Raw genomic sequence first — 13,370 nt, 5'->3', positions numbered from 1 at the left:
GGTATTAATTTGATTTTACTACTGCACTGTATACTGTATAGGCCTACTGTACAGATTTATATTTTTACATAATGTAATGTGCAGATACCCAAAATACATTAGTGTTATTTCAGCGTAATGATTTATACATTTAAAATACATTGGGCCTCATTTACAAAAGGGCACTAAATGTAGCTGTAAATTCCACATTAAGTAATAAGAAAAACATGCACCATAAATCTAAATTTACTGTCCCATTTACTAACAGAGAATGCATTAATTTACGTGCACAGTATTTGGCTCATTTACATGCCATAGCGGACACATTACATGTATTGTGAGTGATAATTTAATGAGCATGATAATGTCCAAGACTTACCCGTGACCACCGAAATATAAAAAGCCCCAGCAGTGCAGACGTATCTTTTGCTTGGTGACTTATTATGAAAGGTGGAGATGGCTTACTTTGACTGAAAATGAGAAATCAACAGATGCAGCCCTCTGCAGTGGACAGGCAGAGGCAACGTAAACTAAAACTGCACGCAGAGGACTTAGAAATTCTAATGGAGGAGGTTGTTTTAAATTATAATAACTTGTTTGGTCCAGTGTTTTATTCAACCACTCTATTATTTGTATCAATGTAATGAACTATCTGAAACAATAATACATTGGAAATGTGAAAAAAAACGCCAAGTCCCCAGCCATTTAAAGGGGAGATATCACAAACACAAGCCAAGTTTCAAGAAACCATTGGGGCAACCTTGCCCAGCACAAAGCAAATAGGCACAACCGTAAAACCCATGGGGGCCAAGGTTGCCCCAATTGTTTCTTCTAACTTGTATGAATAACTTAAGCTAAGTTTTAGAGAATGGGTGGGCCTTTCTGGTACTGTTCTAAATTGGTTCAAATCATATTTATCAAATAGACAATATTTTATTGCCTTTGGAGAATCTACATCTGGATTAGCCAGTATTACATGTGGTGTATATAGGGCAGCAGTGTGGAGTAGTGGTTAGGGCACTTGACTCTTGACCGGAGGGTTGTGGGTTCAATCCCCAGTGGGGGACACTGCTGTTGTACCCTTGAGCAAGGTACTTTACCTAGATTGCTCCAGTAAAAACCCAACTGTATAAATGGGCAATTGTATGTAAAAATAATGTGATAACTGTATAATGTGAAATAATGTATAATGTGATATCTTGTAACAATTGTAATTCGCCCTGGATAAGGGCGTCTGCTAAGAAATGAATAATTATAATAATAATAATAATAATAATAATAAGTTAGAAGAAACAATTGGGACAACCTTGGCCAGCACCAAGGAAATAGGTACAGCTGTAAAAGCGGTGGGGGTCAAGGTTGCCCCAATTGTTTCTACTAATTTGGCTTGTGTTTTTCATGCAAGTTCAATCCGCTTTTGCCTGAAAACACAAGCCAAGTTAATATATACCTTTGTATATATTGAAAGAGAAACAAAACAAACTGCATTCTGCTATATGATACCACACCTATTATGTATAATTATGCTACTGTTTTAGGCCTGGAGGGGAGGCAGCTGAAGGTCTAGGGCCCCCGGAGATGTTTTCCATTTATGTTTGTTTTATTTTTCTTCCCTTTGTTACCTTCAGTCACACAAAAGTAGATATCACATTATGTGATATTATTAGTTTTTTTTCTTGGGGGGGGGGGGGGGGGGGGGATTAGATTTATATTTTGGATATTTTTCACACCACCTCCCACATTTTTCAGTAAAATGTGGGAGGTGGTGTAAGTGGCCATAATTATATATGTATTTATATATTATTTCATTTTTCATCATTATTTTTTGGTTTGGTTTTGTTTCACCAGGATGAACACAGCACACCAATTCTGAGTGAATAGGGATTCTCTCAGCCTCTGTGTTCCTTTGAGGAGGAGTATACGATGCTTCTCTGCCTAATATTTTTTGTTCACCGGGATGAACACGTCACATAGATTTATTATTTTATTGCTTGTTTTTCAGCAGGCGGAACCAAGATGCTTCAAGAGTTGAGGCTGTGCTCGAACTATTTTTATTTTTGTTTTTCTTCACCCATTGTTTGGATTCAATGCTTTTGGAAATGTATAAGATTTTGTATTATAATAAATATGGTTATTTAACCCAAGATTGTCTGACTGAAAACATACATTTTCACACTTAATATACCCTGTTATTTAAAGGTAATTTCCACTGCTCTACATGCAAATGTTAATGCAAGTAATGCCTCCATGATGCCAGATAGATTTCAGCTCAGAAAAAGAAGTTTAAATAGCGCGCCTATCAGTGGTTAAAGCCTGGTTTCCAAACTAACTAATTATCGCTCACTTTAAGGTGCACACTATGATTACCACCCTTTAGTAAATACGGTGTGAACAAAGCTCATCTCATTATTCAGAGCAGGGTTCCTCATATAAATACATTATCACACATTACCATACAAATCACATATTCATTCTGATTACCATAGTATGGCACAATAAAATCAGTGTGCGCCATAATATATGTACTTTCGAGTGATAAAATGAATAAAATAGCCATAGTAAATACGGAAATCGTGAACGTGCACACTAATTGCAATTATGGTGCACGATAATGTTTAGTGGTATTTTGTAAATGAGGCCCATAGAGCACTATAAATGTATATGCGTGTGATTTTATTATATATTTTTTTTAAACCAGACACCTCCTTATGTCGGACAAACATGTTCGGTTTAGCAAGGGGTGACTGTATGATTATGATTTTAGATAGACACACTTGGGGGTGAAGGAGTGGGGGCTCCTTATCCAATTCAACTGCCTTTTGTTATTTATTCAAAAAAATTACGCAAAGATATTTAACAGATATTTAAATGAGTATATTGCGGCTCTCTTCATTAACATATTCTCTCTTAGTATACTTTCCGAACTGTCGGATCGAAAATGTAAATTGAGGTATGTTTGTCCTCAACTGGCACATCTTAGTACATTTACCCCTCAGTCTGTTCTGAGTGTTCTACTATGTATCATTAGCAGATCTAAATGCTGCCCTCCTTTAACCTCTTCAATCCTCCTGCGTTTTTCCTGAAGGGGGGATTTATTGATACTCTTTAACATAAATAGAAAAACAATAAAAATGTTCCAGTGGTAAAATTTAGATCCACTACATTCAATGTTAAAGTAGACCACCTTGTTTCTCTACAAAGGCGTTCACGCAGCATCTCTCACCAGTGAAGGCACCATGGATTGAGCCCGATGTACAGCAGGTAATTGATTTAACAATCTACCACCAATCAGTCCCTACTGTCTGAGAAGAAGTTATTGTCTTGCTAATTCCAGCCTTGTTATATGGCTTAAAGCACACTTTAAATAAGGACAATTTTAGGACTGCCATGATTGCAATACCATAGGTAATAATTAAAAACTTTTGAAATGGAAACCTTGTCTATTGCCTTGCCATGTCTGTCACAAAATAATGCTTCCCCTCTACATCCAAAATATCCATCATACATACTGTAAATTATAATGGTAATAAAAACATACAAGTTGTTTTTAAAACCTTTTACGAAGTTATGCAATTAAGTATAATGATATCATTTTTTTTTTTAAAGTCTCTCAAGAGTACAGTCTTAGTATATGTGAGTGCTGAGTGACAGTAGGAGAAACAAAAGCAGTAACACCAAAAAAAACCTGTTTGTCATTCACTGTGATAAAACTTTCAAAAAAATGTGCCCATTAAAAACCAGATATCAGGAAGCCTATTCACTAACCTAGAGATTTGGGAACTTCTGGTGCAGAACATATTCAAGTGCTTGAAAAGTGTGTGATATTGATAATAAAAGCCAACGTTAGGATTTAGTGAGGTCTGAATGAGAACCCATCATATCTGAAAGCACATCACATTTTTGTGAATTCTGTTCCTGTCAGTTTTCACATTTTGATAAATCTCTGAGCTCTAACTACCACAAGAGAGATCACATTAACATATATTGGTCTGACTACAAAGTCAGAATATAGCAAGGCACTTCAGGGTTCACTGCAAGAGCCCTTCATTTATTACTGAGATTACATTTGTCAGAGCAATGACTGATGTTCATTGTCTGAGCCTTCTCTTTCTTTCAATCTTTCTCAACATTAAATGGAAATCTGACTGGAATCAAACTGAGGATCCATGACATGGCGGGAATTGAAAAAAAAAACAGGGAATCATTGGGTTCCAGGCTGATTATTTCCAGGAGCTCACTGACTTATTTTTTGTTGTTTTTTATGGGATGAGGAGCATGCAGTGTAATGCAGCCAGGCAGTGTGCTGCTCCCAATTCCCCAGTCAGGCAATCATATCATTCTCAAACTTCATTTATCTTAGTGAGGTTGTTTATTGTTTGGGCAGAGCACTTACAAGTGTAAATATACCTGGCACCATCACTATTTTCAGACATTGCAAGGACAGGTGAGAGGGTGTTTCTCCTTTCACTACATGGATTATTGAGCCTTGGAGACTCACAGAGCGGTTCTTGGATGAGGTGCTTTGTTAGGCGGTCAATCAAACTACATGCTTAACTTTCAAGACAATACAGCACTGACATAGTGGCATCATCAACTAAATAAGAGGTACTGCAATAAATGTCATTTGCTGCAGTAAAAATATCCATCTTCCTTCAAGGTCACAGCTATTGTATCATAACTCACAGGGCAAAAGCAGCATTTTTTTTTTTTTTGTCACTGGGCTATTAAGGTATCAAGGGGGATAAGGCCCTCGCTGGACTAGGTAATATATTTTCTAACAGGCTAATTTGACTGATAATGATGAAGTATGGTTGGGTGCTGGAGCGTCTCTCATTTTGAATGGCTTGGTACAAAAAGGCTGTAATGTATGTTTTGTTTACAATGATCAGTGCTACCCTCATTGATCTTCCCTGGATCATGTTCTGTTTCAGGTGACTGATCCCTCTTTTCCAGTGTACGTTATTGATAATACATTAAGTCACTATGAGCTGGGAAGTAGTTCCTTTATTGTCAGCTCACAAACGAATCACTCACTATGCTTATTCCTTCTTCCAGTCTCTGACAACTGGGCAATAAATTACTCCCTAACTCCTTTACAACTAGCAAACTTCAATAGTAGAATATAAATGGGCTAGATCTAGTTTTCTCCAATCAATAAATCTTTGCAGTAAAAGATTTGTAATTGAAATCTGCAGCATGATAATTGGTGGTTTAAACTTTCTGAATGAAAATGTCCTATTCATGAGCAAAAGTCGTGCTATTGTAAATGCTGAATTTCACTGTTTTCAGTCAATACGAATACATGTTTTGACATTCATGTGAATACATTTGTTATTTGTGTCTGTTTTATAGTTGTATTCTGTATATTGTTTATTATTTATGTTACTGTTAGAAACAAAATCACAATAAATGCAGGAGCATGCATATATATATATATATATATACACACAGTAAACCTCGGTTAACTCGACACCCCACGGGGATGCCATTTAGTGCTGACTTATCAAAGGTGTTGAGTTAATCACGGGTGCACATGAGCCATGGCATTAACATGCATATAAGTAACAGAACTCAAAGGTTTACAGTATTTACAAGTTTATTTTTAGTTAAATGTCCTTATAAAAACGGTTGAAAGAACTGCAGTGAATGAATCAATTACAGTATACGTTACTGAACAAACTCGGTACAACTTATATAATTTGATTGAAATAAGAATTAATAAAATAACTACAGTGTTATGTTTACGAAAACAATCCAACCACAAACTGTGCACAAACTATTGAATATACTTTTAGGTATTGGCTTGCACTGTCTAATTTGACGACTTAAATAGCAAAAGTTAACAAATGTATATTATACAGAATTAACTCAGTGAACAAAAACAATAATAAACAACTAACAGTTTCACACAGAAATCGATTGTTTTGCATGTAAAAACACGCACTTTGAAAGTTCTGCTGACAAGTTTGTTATCCTGAGCTTTAAGCCAATTTAACGAGAACTAATTTTTTTTCACTTCTCACTCATTATGAACTGACACTGTAATCAGCTGCACTTGGTAGTTGCGAATGAATGAATGAACGATCCGTTTCAGGTCAATCACATGAAATCATTGTCGAGTTATCCACTAGTCTTTTTAATAGTTTTTATCCCTTTGCTACTGGTAATAAGTGTTGAGTTTACAAGTAAATCGTGGTGTTGAATTTAAAAATGAAAAGGTAGGATGCACATTTTATATGGAGAAAATTCAGAAATAAGACTGTCTTGTCGAATTAAGCGAAGGTGTTGCGTTACCCACCAGTCAAGTTGACCAAGGTTGACTGTATATGTGTGTGTGTGTGTGTATATGTGCAAAAGTCTTAGACCTGTTGCATTTTTCTATTCTGATGCATTATGAGCATCCACAATTTACTCAAAGCCTCCACTAGTGTTTTCTACTATAACAACCTTGATTTGCATAAAAAAGGAAAAACATTGAGTGAAATAGCTTGCATCACTTGATTTTCAAGGTGTGGTATCCGAAGCATAATCAAAAGTACAGAGAAACATCATCTGTAAATGACAAACCCAGGACTGGAAGACCCAAAAAGCTGTCTAACAAGGATGAGCAAACTTGAAGATAATATCCTTAAGGAATAGAAAGAAGACACGTGTTGGATTGACAACAGAACTGGCAGAAGGCACAGGTGTCGTTGTCCATCCATCAACAATCCAAAGCACCTTTGACCATTGTTCCATAGTCCAATTTCTGTGTTATTGTGCATATTTTAGCCTTTTAGTCGTGTTCCCTTAACAGAGAAACTGCAACACATCCTTTAAGTCCTGATTTCAAGAGTGACCTTTGTACTGTTGATTTGATGGACAACGACACCTGTGCCTTCTGCTTTGAGTAAGTTGTTGATGCTCATAATGCATCAGAGTAGAAAAATGCTACATGTCTAAGACTTTACAGTCACTGGGCAGTGTATATATATATAATTACAATGCAGTATAATTAATATAAAGTAATACAGAAGCAAAAAATAAACTGAAAACCCTGAACCCTATATGTAAAAGGAAGCTAAACTTTTTCCAAATCTTCCATCTTCCAAATATTTATTAACATGTTGGCCATACATTTGATATATGCATCATAATACCTGGACTCTGGAACTCTATCACATAATCCTTAAATATGCAATGCTGGTAATATTTTACATTATGTGATCAAACTGCACTGTAATTACATAGCAAAGACACGGTAAATGATTACTTACAAAGCAACAAAAAACAACTTAATTAAAATGCTGGCAGTAATTACACTGTATTTATAGTATTACAGTACACTTACAGAAAGTTAATGTAATGTAAAATCCATAAATATATTAGTTGGATTTTCCCACAGTTGAATCCTTGTCTTGGATAACATCAGGTTTAAAAGAGAGCTAATCAATTCTTTAGAATTCATTTTGTTCCCCCTTATTAGTTTTATTAACATTATTACTGTTTCCCATTTTACTGTACTGTATTGTCTTATTGCCACTCTTGGAGTGATCTTGAACTACAACACAAAGTGACCAGGAAGTACCAGGAAGCAGTAAATATTCAAGTCATTCAAATATTTCAAATTTAAGTTAAAAACATAAGCAACTAATCAATTAAATTAAAACAGTGAACAGTGATTTTGCTAGTGCTTATGGTTAAATGGATTTAAATGGAGTTAAATGGATCTCCTTGCAAACTTGAATGAACAAGCAACATATTTCTTTGTGCCCATATACTGTATTGTACCTGTTGCTTATTTCGGATGGGTGCTTCTGGAGCACTTACTCACTCCTGCCATGCAATTAACTTTCAGTTTAATTACCATTGAGTTAATGGAACACTATAAAGCTTTCAATAAGGAATGTACTTTCTTTTTAATGGAGTAACTGTCATCAGAGGCCAGCATGCACAAGTCTACAAACCTTTTACTTGATACTTTCTGATGTAGGAGGAATTTTATATTATTATTATTATTATTATTATTATTATTATTATTATTATTATTATTAATATAGTGAAAAATGCATACGAGAACCATACTAACTACACATGACACCTTTTTATGAAATATTTGAACAACGGATGATTCAAAGAAGTAAAATGCAATAATACTGTACCATAATATAGAAAGAGCAACTTCACCAGTTCACTATGTAACACAATTTTTGTTCCTGGGTAGTAAGTGTTATTTCCTAATTGCTTATGCCTCAAAAGTATAGAAAATGGCCATTATTCCCCACAAACTTTGCTTTTGTGACCAGGACAGTGATATTTTGAAATTTACCTATTTCCAATGAGAAAACGGGCGAATTTGTGTCTTTTCGTTCACATAAAGTCAGAAAAAAACAACATATGAATCCAAATTAACATGTATTTATACTAAAGTAATACAAAAATGACTACAAAAGATATAGAACTGAGTAGTTTTTCGAGATTTACGATTACACTGTAAATCACTTTCACAAATCAGCCCCCAAATGTAGTCTCCCATCATGTTCTCGTTATGTTCTATTGCAGTTCCCTACCGATTATACTCAAAGAGAACTCTACACTATGGGATATTGAGATAATAAACCCATTCAGCATAACATCCTAATAAATCACAAAACAACAAATATGTGCTGAAAGAATCGTTGTTTTTCCTAATTTATTTATAGATTTCATTTTGACCTCCTTTTCTTTCCCTCCTCCTCCCCCTTCTCTGATCTCTCTATCTCTGTTCCTCTGGAATCTACCACACTCTCTCCCTCCTCCTCAGCTAAGAACCTCAAAGTCACCCTGGACCCCTGCCTCTCTTATTCCCAGCACATCTCCACTCTGGCACGCACTTGCCGATTCTTCCTCAGCAACATCCGAAGAATCCGACCCTTCCTCACCAACTACGCCACCCAGCTCCTGGTCCAGGCCTTGGTACTCTCCCGCCTAGACTACTGCAACTCCCTCCTGGCTGGCCTCCCTGCGTCCGCCACCCGTCCGCTCCAGCTCATCCAGAACTCCGCTGCCCACCAGGTGTTCTCTCTGCCTCGCTTCTCCCACGCAACTCCACTACTCCGCTCACTCCACTGGCTCCCGATCACCGCTCGCATCCAGTTCAAGACTCTTGTACTAGCCTACAGGTGCCTTGACCAGACTGCACCCAGCTACCTCCAGACCCTCATCTCTCCCTACACCCCCACTCGACCTCTCTGCTCCGCCTGCACTAGAAGACTGGCTCTACCTCCTCTACGCTCCCCTGCCTCCAGAGCCCGCTCCTTCTCCACCCTCGCTCCGCAGTGGTGGAATGACCTGCCTACAGATGTCAGGACTGCCCAGTCCCTGACCACATTTCGGCGCCTCCTTAAGACTCACCTCTTCAGACAGCACAGCACCTGTAGAACACCTCTGTTTTTCCCCTGGGACACTTATCACCCTTCCTTAAATGTGCTATACTTGCTCTTATTTGCCCCCTATTTTACTGAATTTAATCCTGTACTTCAGAGTACTGTAATCTGCCAAGTGTTTAATCTGTAGTATTTTGTATTTAGTCATATCCTGATGTAACTATCACTGACTCTGTATTATTGAATTGTATTTTGTCACACTTGTACTTGCTTGAACCAAAGTCATTGTATTTATCTTGCTCTTAATTGTATTATTACTTGTACTGTGATACTTGAAATGTATTTGCTTACGATTGTAAGTCGCCCTGGATAAGGGCGTCTGCTAAGAAATAAATAATAATAATAATAATAATAATAATAATAATAATAATAATAATAATAATAATAATAATAATCAAATATAGGCAGAGTTTATATCATTTTGAACAGTCTTGATAATAAAAGTAATTAGTATAAACTTGAGAAACTCAATGTTAATATTATGAAGGACAGATCTAACAACAGAGAAAACATCCCCCTGTTGACATATATACAGACAATATAGTAGACAGCATTTTCATACAATGAGAATATGTAATTTTCTAAAAGTAGATACATGTCTGAAAAGAAAGAGTGTGAAAATATAAATTGTATAACGCCTTCTCTATATTAAAATGCTTTGTTGCTATAGTTTATGCCTGCGTATAAGGTGTTTAGAAATCTTTGTTCAACATTGTCCCTTAATGATAAGATATTATTTCTGTGGAAGGGTGATACAACTTCAACACCGTCAAGAGAAATATATTAATAGTTTTTGAGAAAAAGAAAACCACCCACATAAACAGCATTTTTATTTGAGCTTCTGAAAAAGGATTATATTTTTTCTCGTGAGTGTCCTCATGAAATAAAGGGAAGGCCCCCACACCAAAAACAGTACAGAAGACAGATGTACAGTATTTTCCTTTTCTTTTGCAAATGCCAAAGGTGTAAGACAAACATTTAGAAATGTTCAGTTAGAAGATACACCAGAGCTGGTAATGTCACGTGAGCTGTTCAGTGTGTTGATATTGTAGCGCAGGGGCAGCTGATTTGTAAAACAGTGTGGGATTGGACCTGCTTGTGTGACTGAGAGCTGAGACTGCCTGTGTGTGAGTGCATCACTGAGGAGGGTGGGTGACACGAGAGATAGGGAGTGTTGGGCCAATGGGTGAGGAAGGGGGGGGGGGGACTTGGGTGTGTGTGTGGAGATGACAGTTTGAAAGAGAAAAGCGGGATCTTGCGGCGGGAGAATTGAGAGAGAGAGAGTTAAGACAGGTTGAGTGTGCAAGTGAGAGCAGAGGAATGAGAGCCATTGTTCACTAAAAGCTAAAAAAAAAGTATAAATACAGCGGTTTCCTATTGCTTTGAACCGCAACTGTTGTCTGTCTCATTATATCCGGGAATCCCCGTAGCTCAGCGCTACAATATGTAAATAAATCCTGTTCGCCTGCAGGGCGTATCAACTTCAACCTCTGTCTCGATCTCCTGCCTGTCACTCAGCAGGCAGATGGCTACTCTGTCACAAGCATTAATACCCTGTATCTTTCTAAACAAGGGATTTAGGGGAGCTCCCTAATAAAAGATGTATCTCAAAACAATAATAATATAGTACAGTAATTGCTACAGCTGCGTATAATGGTATTTAAAACAGGATTCATGTATCCGACTGTTTACATATCCGCCCTTACTCTGGTCCCATCGTAGTCAGATACGGAACGGATTACTGTACTTTTTATTACATTCATAGGTTTTAATACATAGACGCTTGTTTGTTTTGATTACTGTACTGGTGATTAGGGGACATTTTGAATGTCAGGTTATTGTGTGGGAGTTTATACCATCCATCGCTTACTCTGGGTGAATCACGTTAACACAAACACACCCAATCGAAGCGGTGGTGACTGTATAGCAAAGATAGTTCATTAAGGTAGTTACTGTAAGGGCATGCAAAAAGTATAAAACCAGCAAGTTGAAAATAATAAATTAATTAACATATACAGTACCATAAACTGGGAACACTTTGCCCACAGGGTTATCTTTGTTCCATTTCCCAAGAGTTATAAATAAGTAGGTTACTTCATGCAAGTGTCAGTTGAATGTGGTGCATGCAAAATGTTTGTGTTTTTTTCTGTTCTCTGTCTTTAGTAATTTGTATTGGTGGTGTAAAACCATTAGTTTTGAACATGATTATTGATGTGGCATGACGGATACCTGCTTGTATCCTAGTAGGTTCATAATGGCCCATACAAATGAGAAGATGGATCAGCAGCCGCAGCACACTTTACAGTACCATCATTGTTGCAAGTTGAACTCACAGGTGATTTTTTTATTTCTTTTATTTTTCAACAATTGCTGAATTTCTGCATTGTATCTTAAGTCTGCAGGAGAAATGTTTCATAAAATATAAAATTTGCATCAGTCAGAGAATGTTTTGAGTGACTGATTAACTTCTTGTTCAATGCTTGACCCTGTGATTAAAGTCCCAGCACAAATGTTAGAACCGAGGGAGTTCTTTTTACTCTAGACGTGCCTTGGCTGTAAAAAATATTTGATAATTTAGATCCAATTTATATTCTAAGTTGATGCAGATGTTTTGCAAAGAATATACAGTCATTTGTTTATATTTTAGCCAGAATATTACAAATAGTACAAATGGTACAAATGGTGGTTATAGTGGTTAAAGAAAAGGGCTTGATACCAGGAGGTTCCCGTTTCAAATCCCGGCTCAGTCATTGACTTACTGTGTGAGACCCTGAGCAAGTCACTTAACCTCCCTGTGCTCCATCCTTCAGATGAGACGTAAAACTGAGGTCCTATTTATCATTTAAATATGCTTTATTTTGCTCTTATCCGCCCCCTATTTTACTGCATTTAATCCTGTACCTCAGAATATTGTAATCTGCCAAGTGTTTAATCTGTAGTATTTTGTACTTAATCATATCCTGATGTAACTATCACTATTTAATCATATCCTGATGTAACTTTCACTATTATCTGCTGTATTATTGAATTGTGGTTTGTCACACTTGAGAATTATTGTATTTCTTGTTCTTATTGTATGACTTATATTGTAACACTTGAATGTATTTGCTTGCGATTGTAAGTCGCCCTGGATAAGGGCGTCTGCTAAGAAATAAATAATAATAATAATAATAATATTGTAAGTGGCTCTGCAGCAGCAGTTGTGATGCATAGTTCACCCCCTATTCTCTAAATCGCTTTGGATGAAAGCGTCTGATAAATGACTAATTAGCTTTTTATAGGAGTTTATTAGTTACTTACCATATTTAACTCACAGCAGATCTGTATACCGGTATAGGAACCATAACTCCACTCAAAACTGCAGACAATTAAAAAAAAAGTATATACATATTACCAATATATATATATATATATATGTAAGGACATCTGTAGTTACAGTTATATTTTGTTAAGAGCTTCCTTTAGTGCTAGTAAGCCATCTTCATGAGGGATGTTTGTATAAGGAAGTGACATCAAAGGTAACAAGTAAATTGATGTTTCATGTAAAGTAGCGCCTGGACAACATTCTTTCAGTAACAGTTTTGTTGCCCGACACGATGGGCTATCCTGGGTTGTTGATCTTATGTATTTTTAGGTAACATACAGAATCTTCCAGGTGTAGGTGCAGAGTTTACAAATAAGTTAGCTGTATCTTTATCAAACAACTTATGTTGTTGAAATCCCTAGATATTGCTGTAAATAACATTATTAAGTTCTGTTTAGTTGTTTATATTTGGTAGAGTCACAAAGCTGCCTGAGACCCTCTGCAATGTTGTTCTCTGTCATTAAAGCAACTATCACACCATCCTTGTCAGCTTGTTTAATGATGATGCCTGTTCTTTATTGAAGGTCACCTAGTGCAATTCATTCATCTTTTAAATTGTTAAGAGTATTGGTGGGGCCAGAGTCAATAAATCTGTCTATTAAGAGAAAGTAGAAAAGACTCCA

This window comes from Acipenser ruthenus, chromosome 6, assembly GCF_902713425.1.
Source record: "Acipenser ruthenus chromosome 6, fAciRut3.2 maternal haplotype, whole genome shotgun sequence".
In the NCBI taxonomy this organism is placed as follows: Eukaryota; Metazoa; Chordata; class Actinopteri; order Acipenseriformes; family Acipenseridae; genus Acipenser; species Acipenser ruthenus.
Note: the sequence above shows the minus strand (reverse complement) of the source record.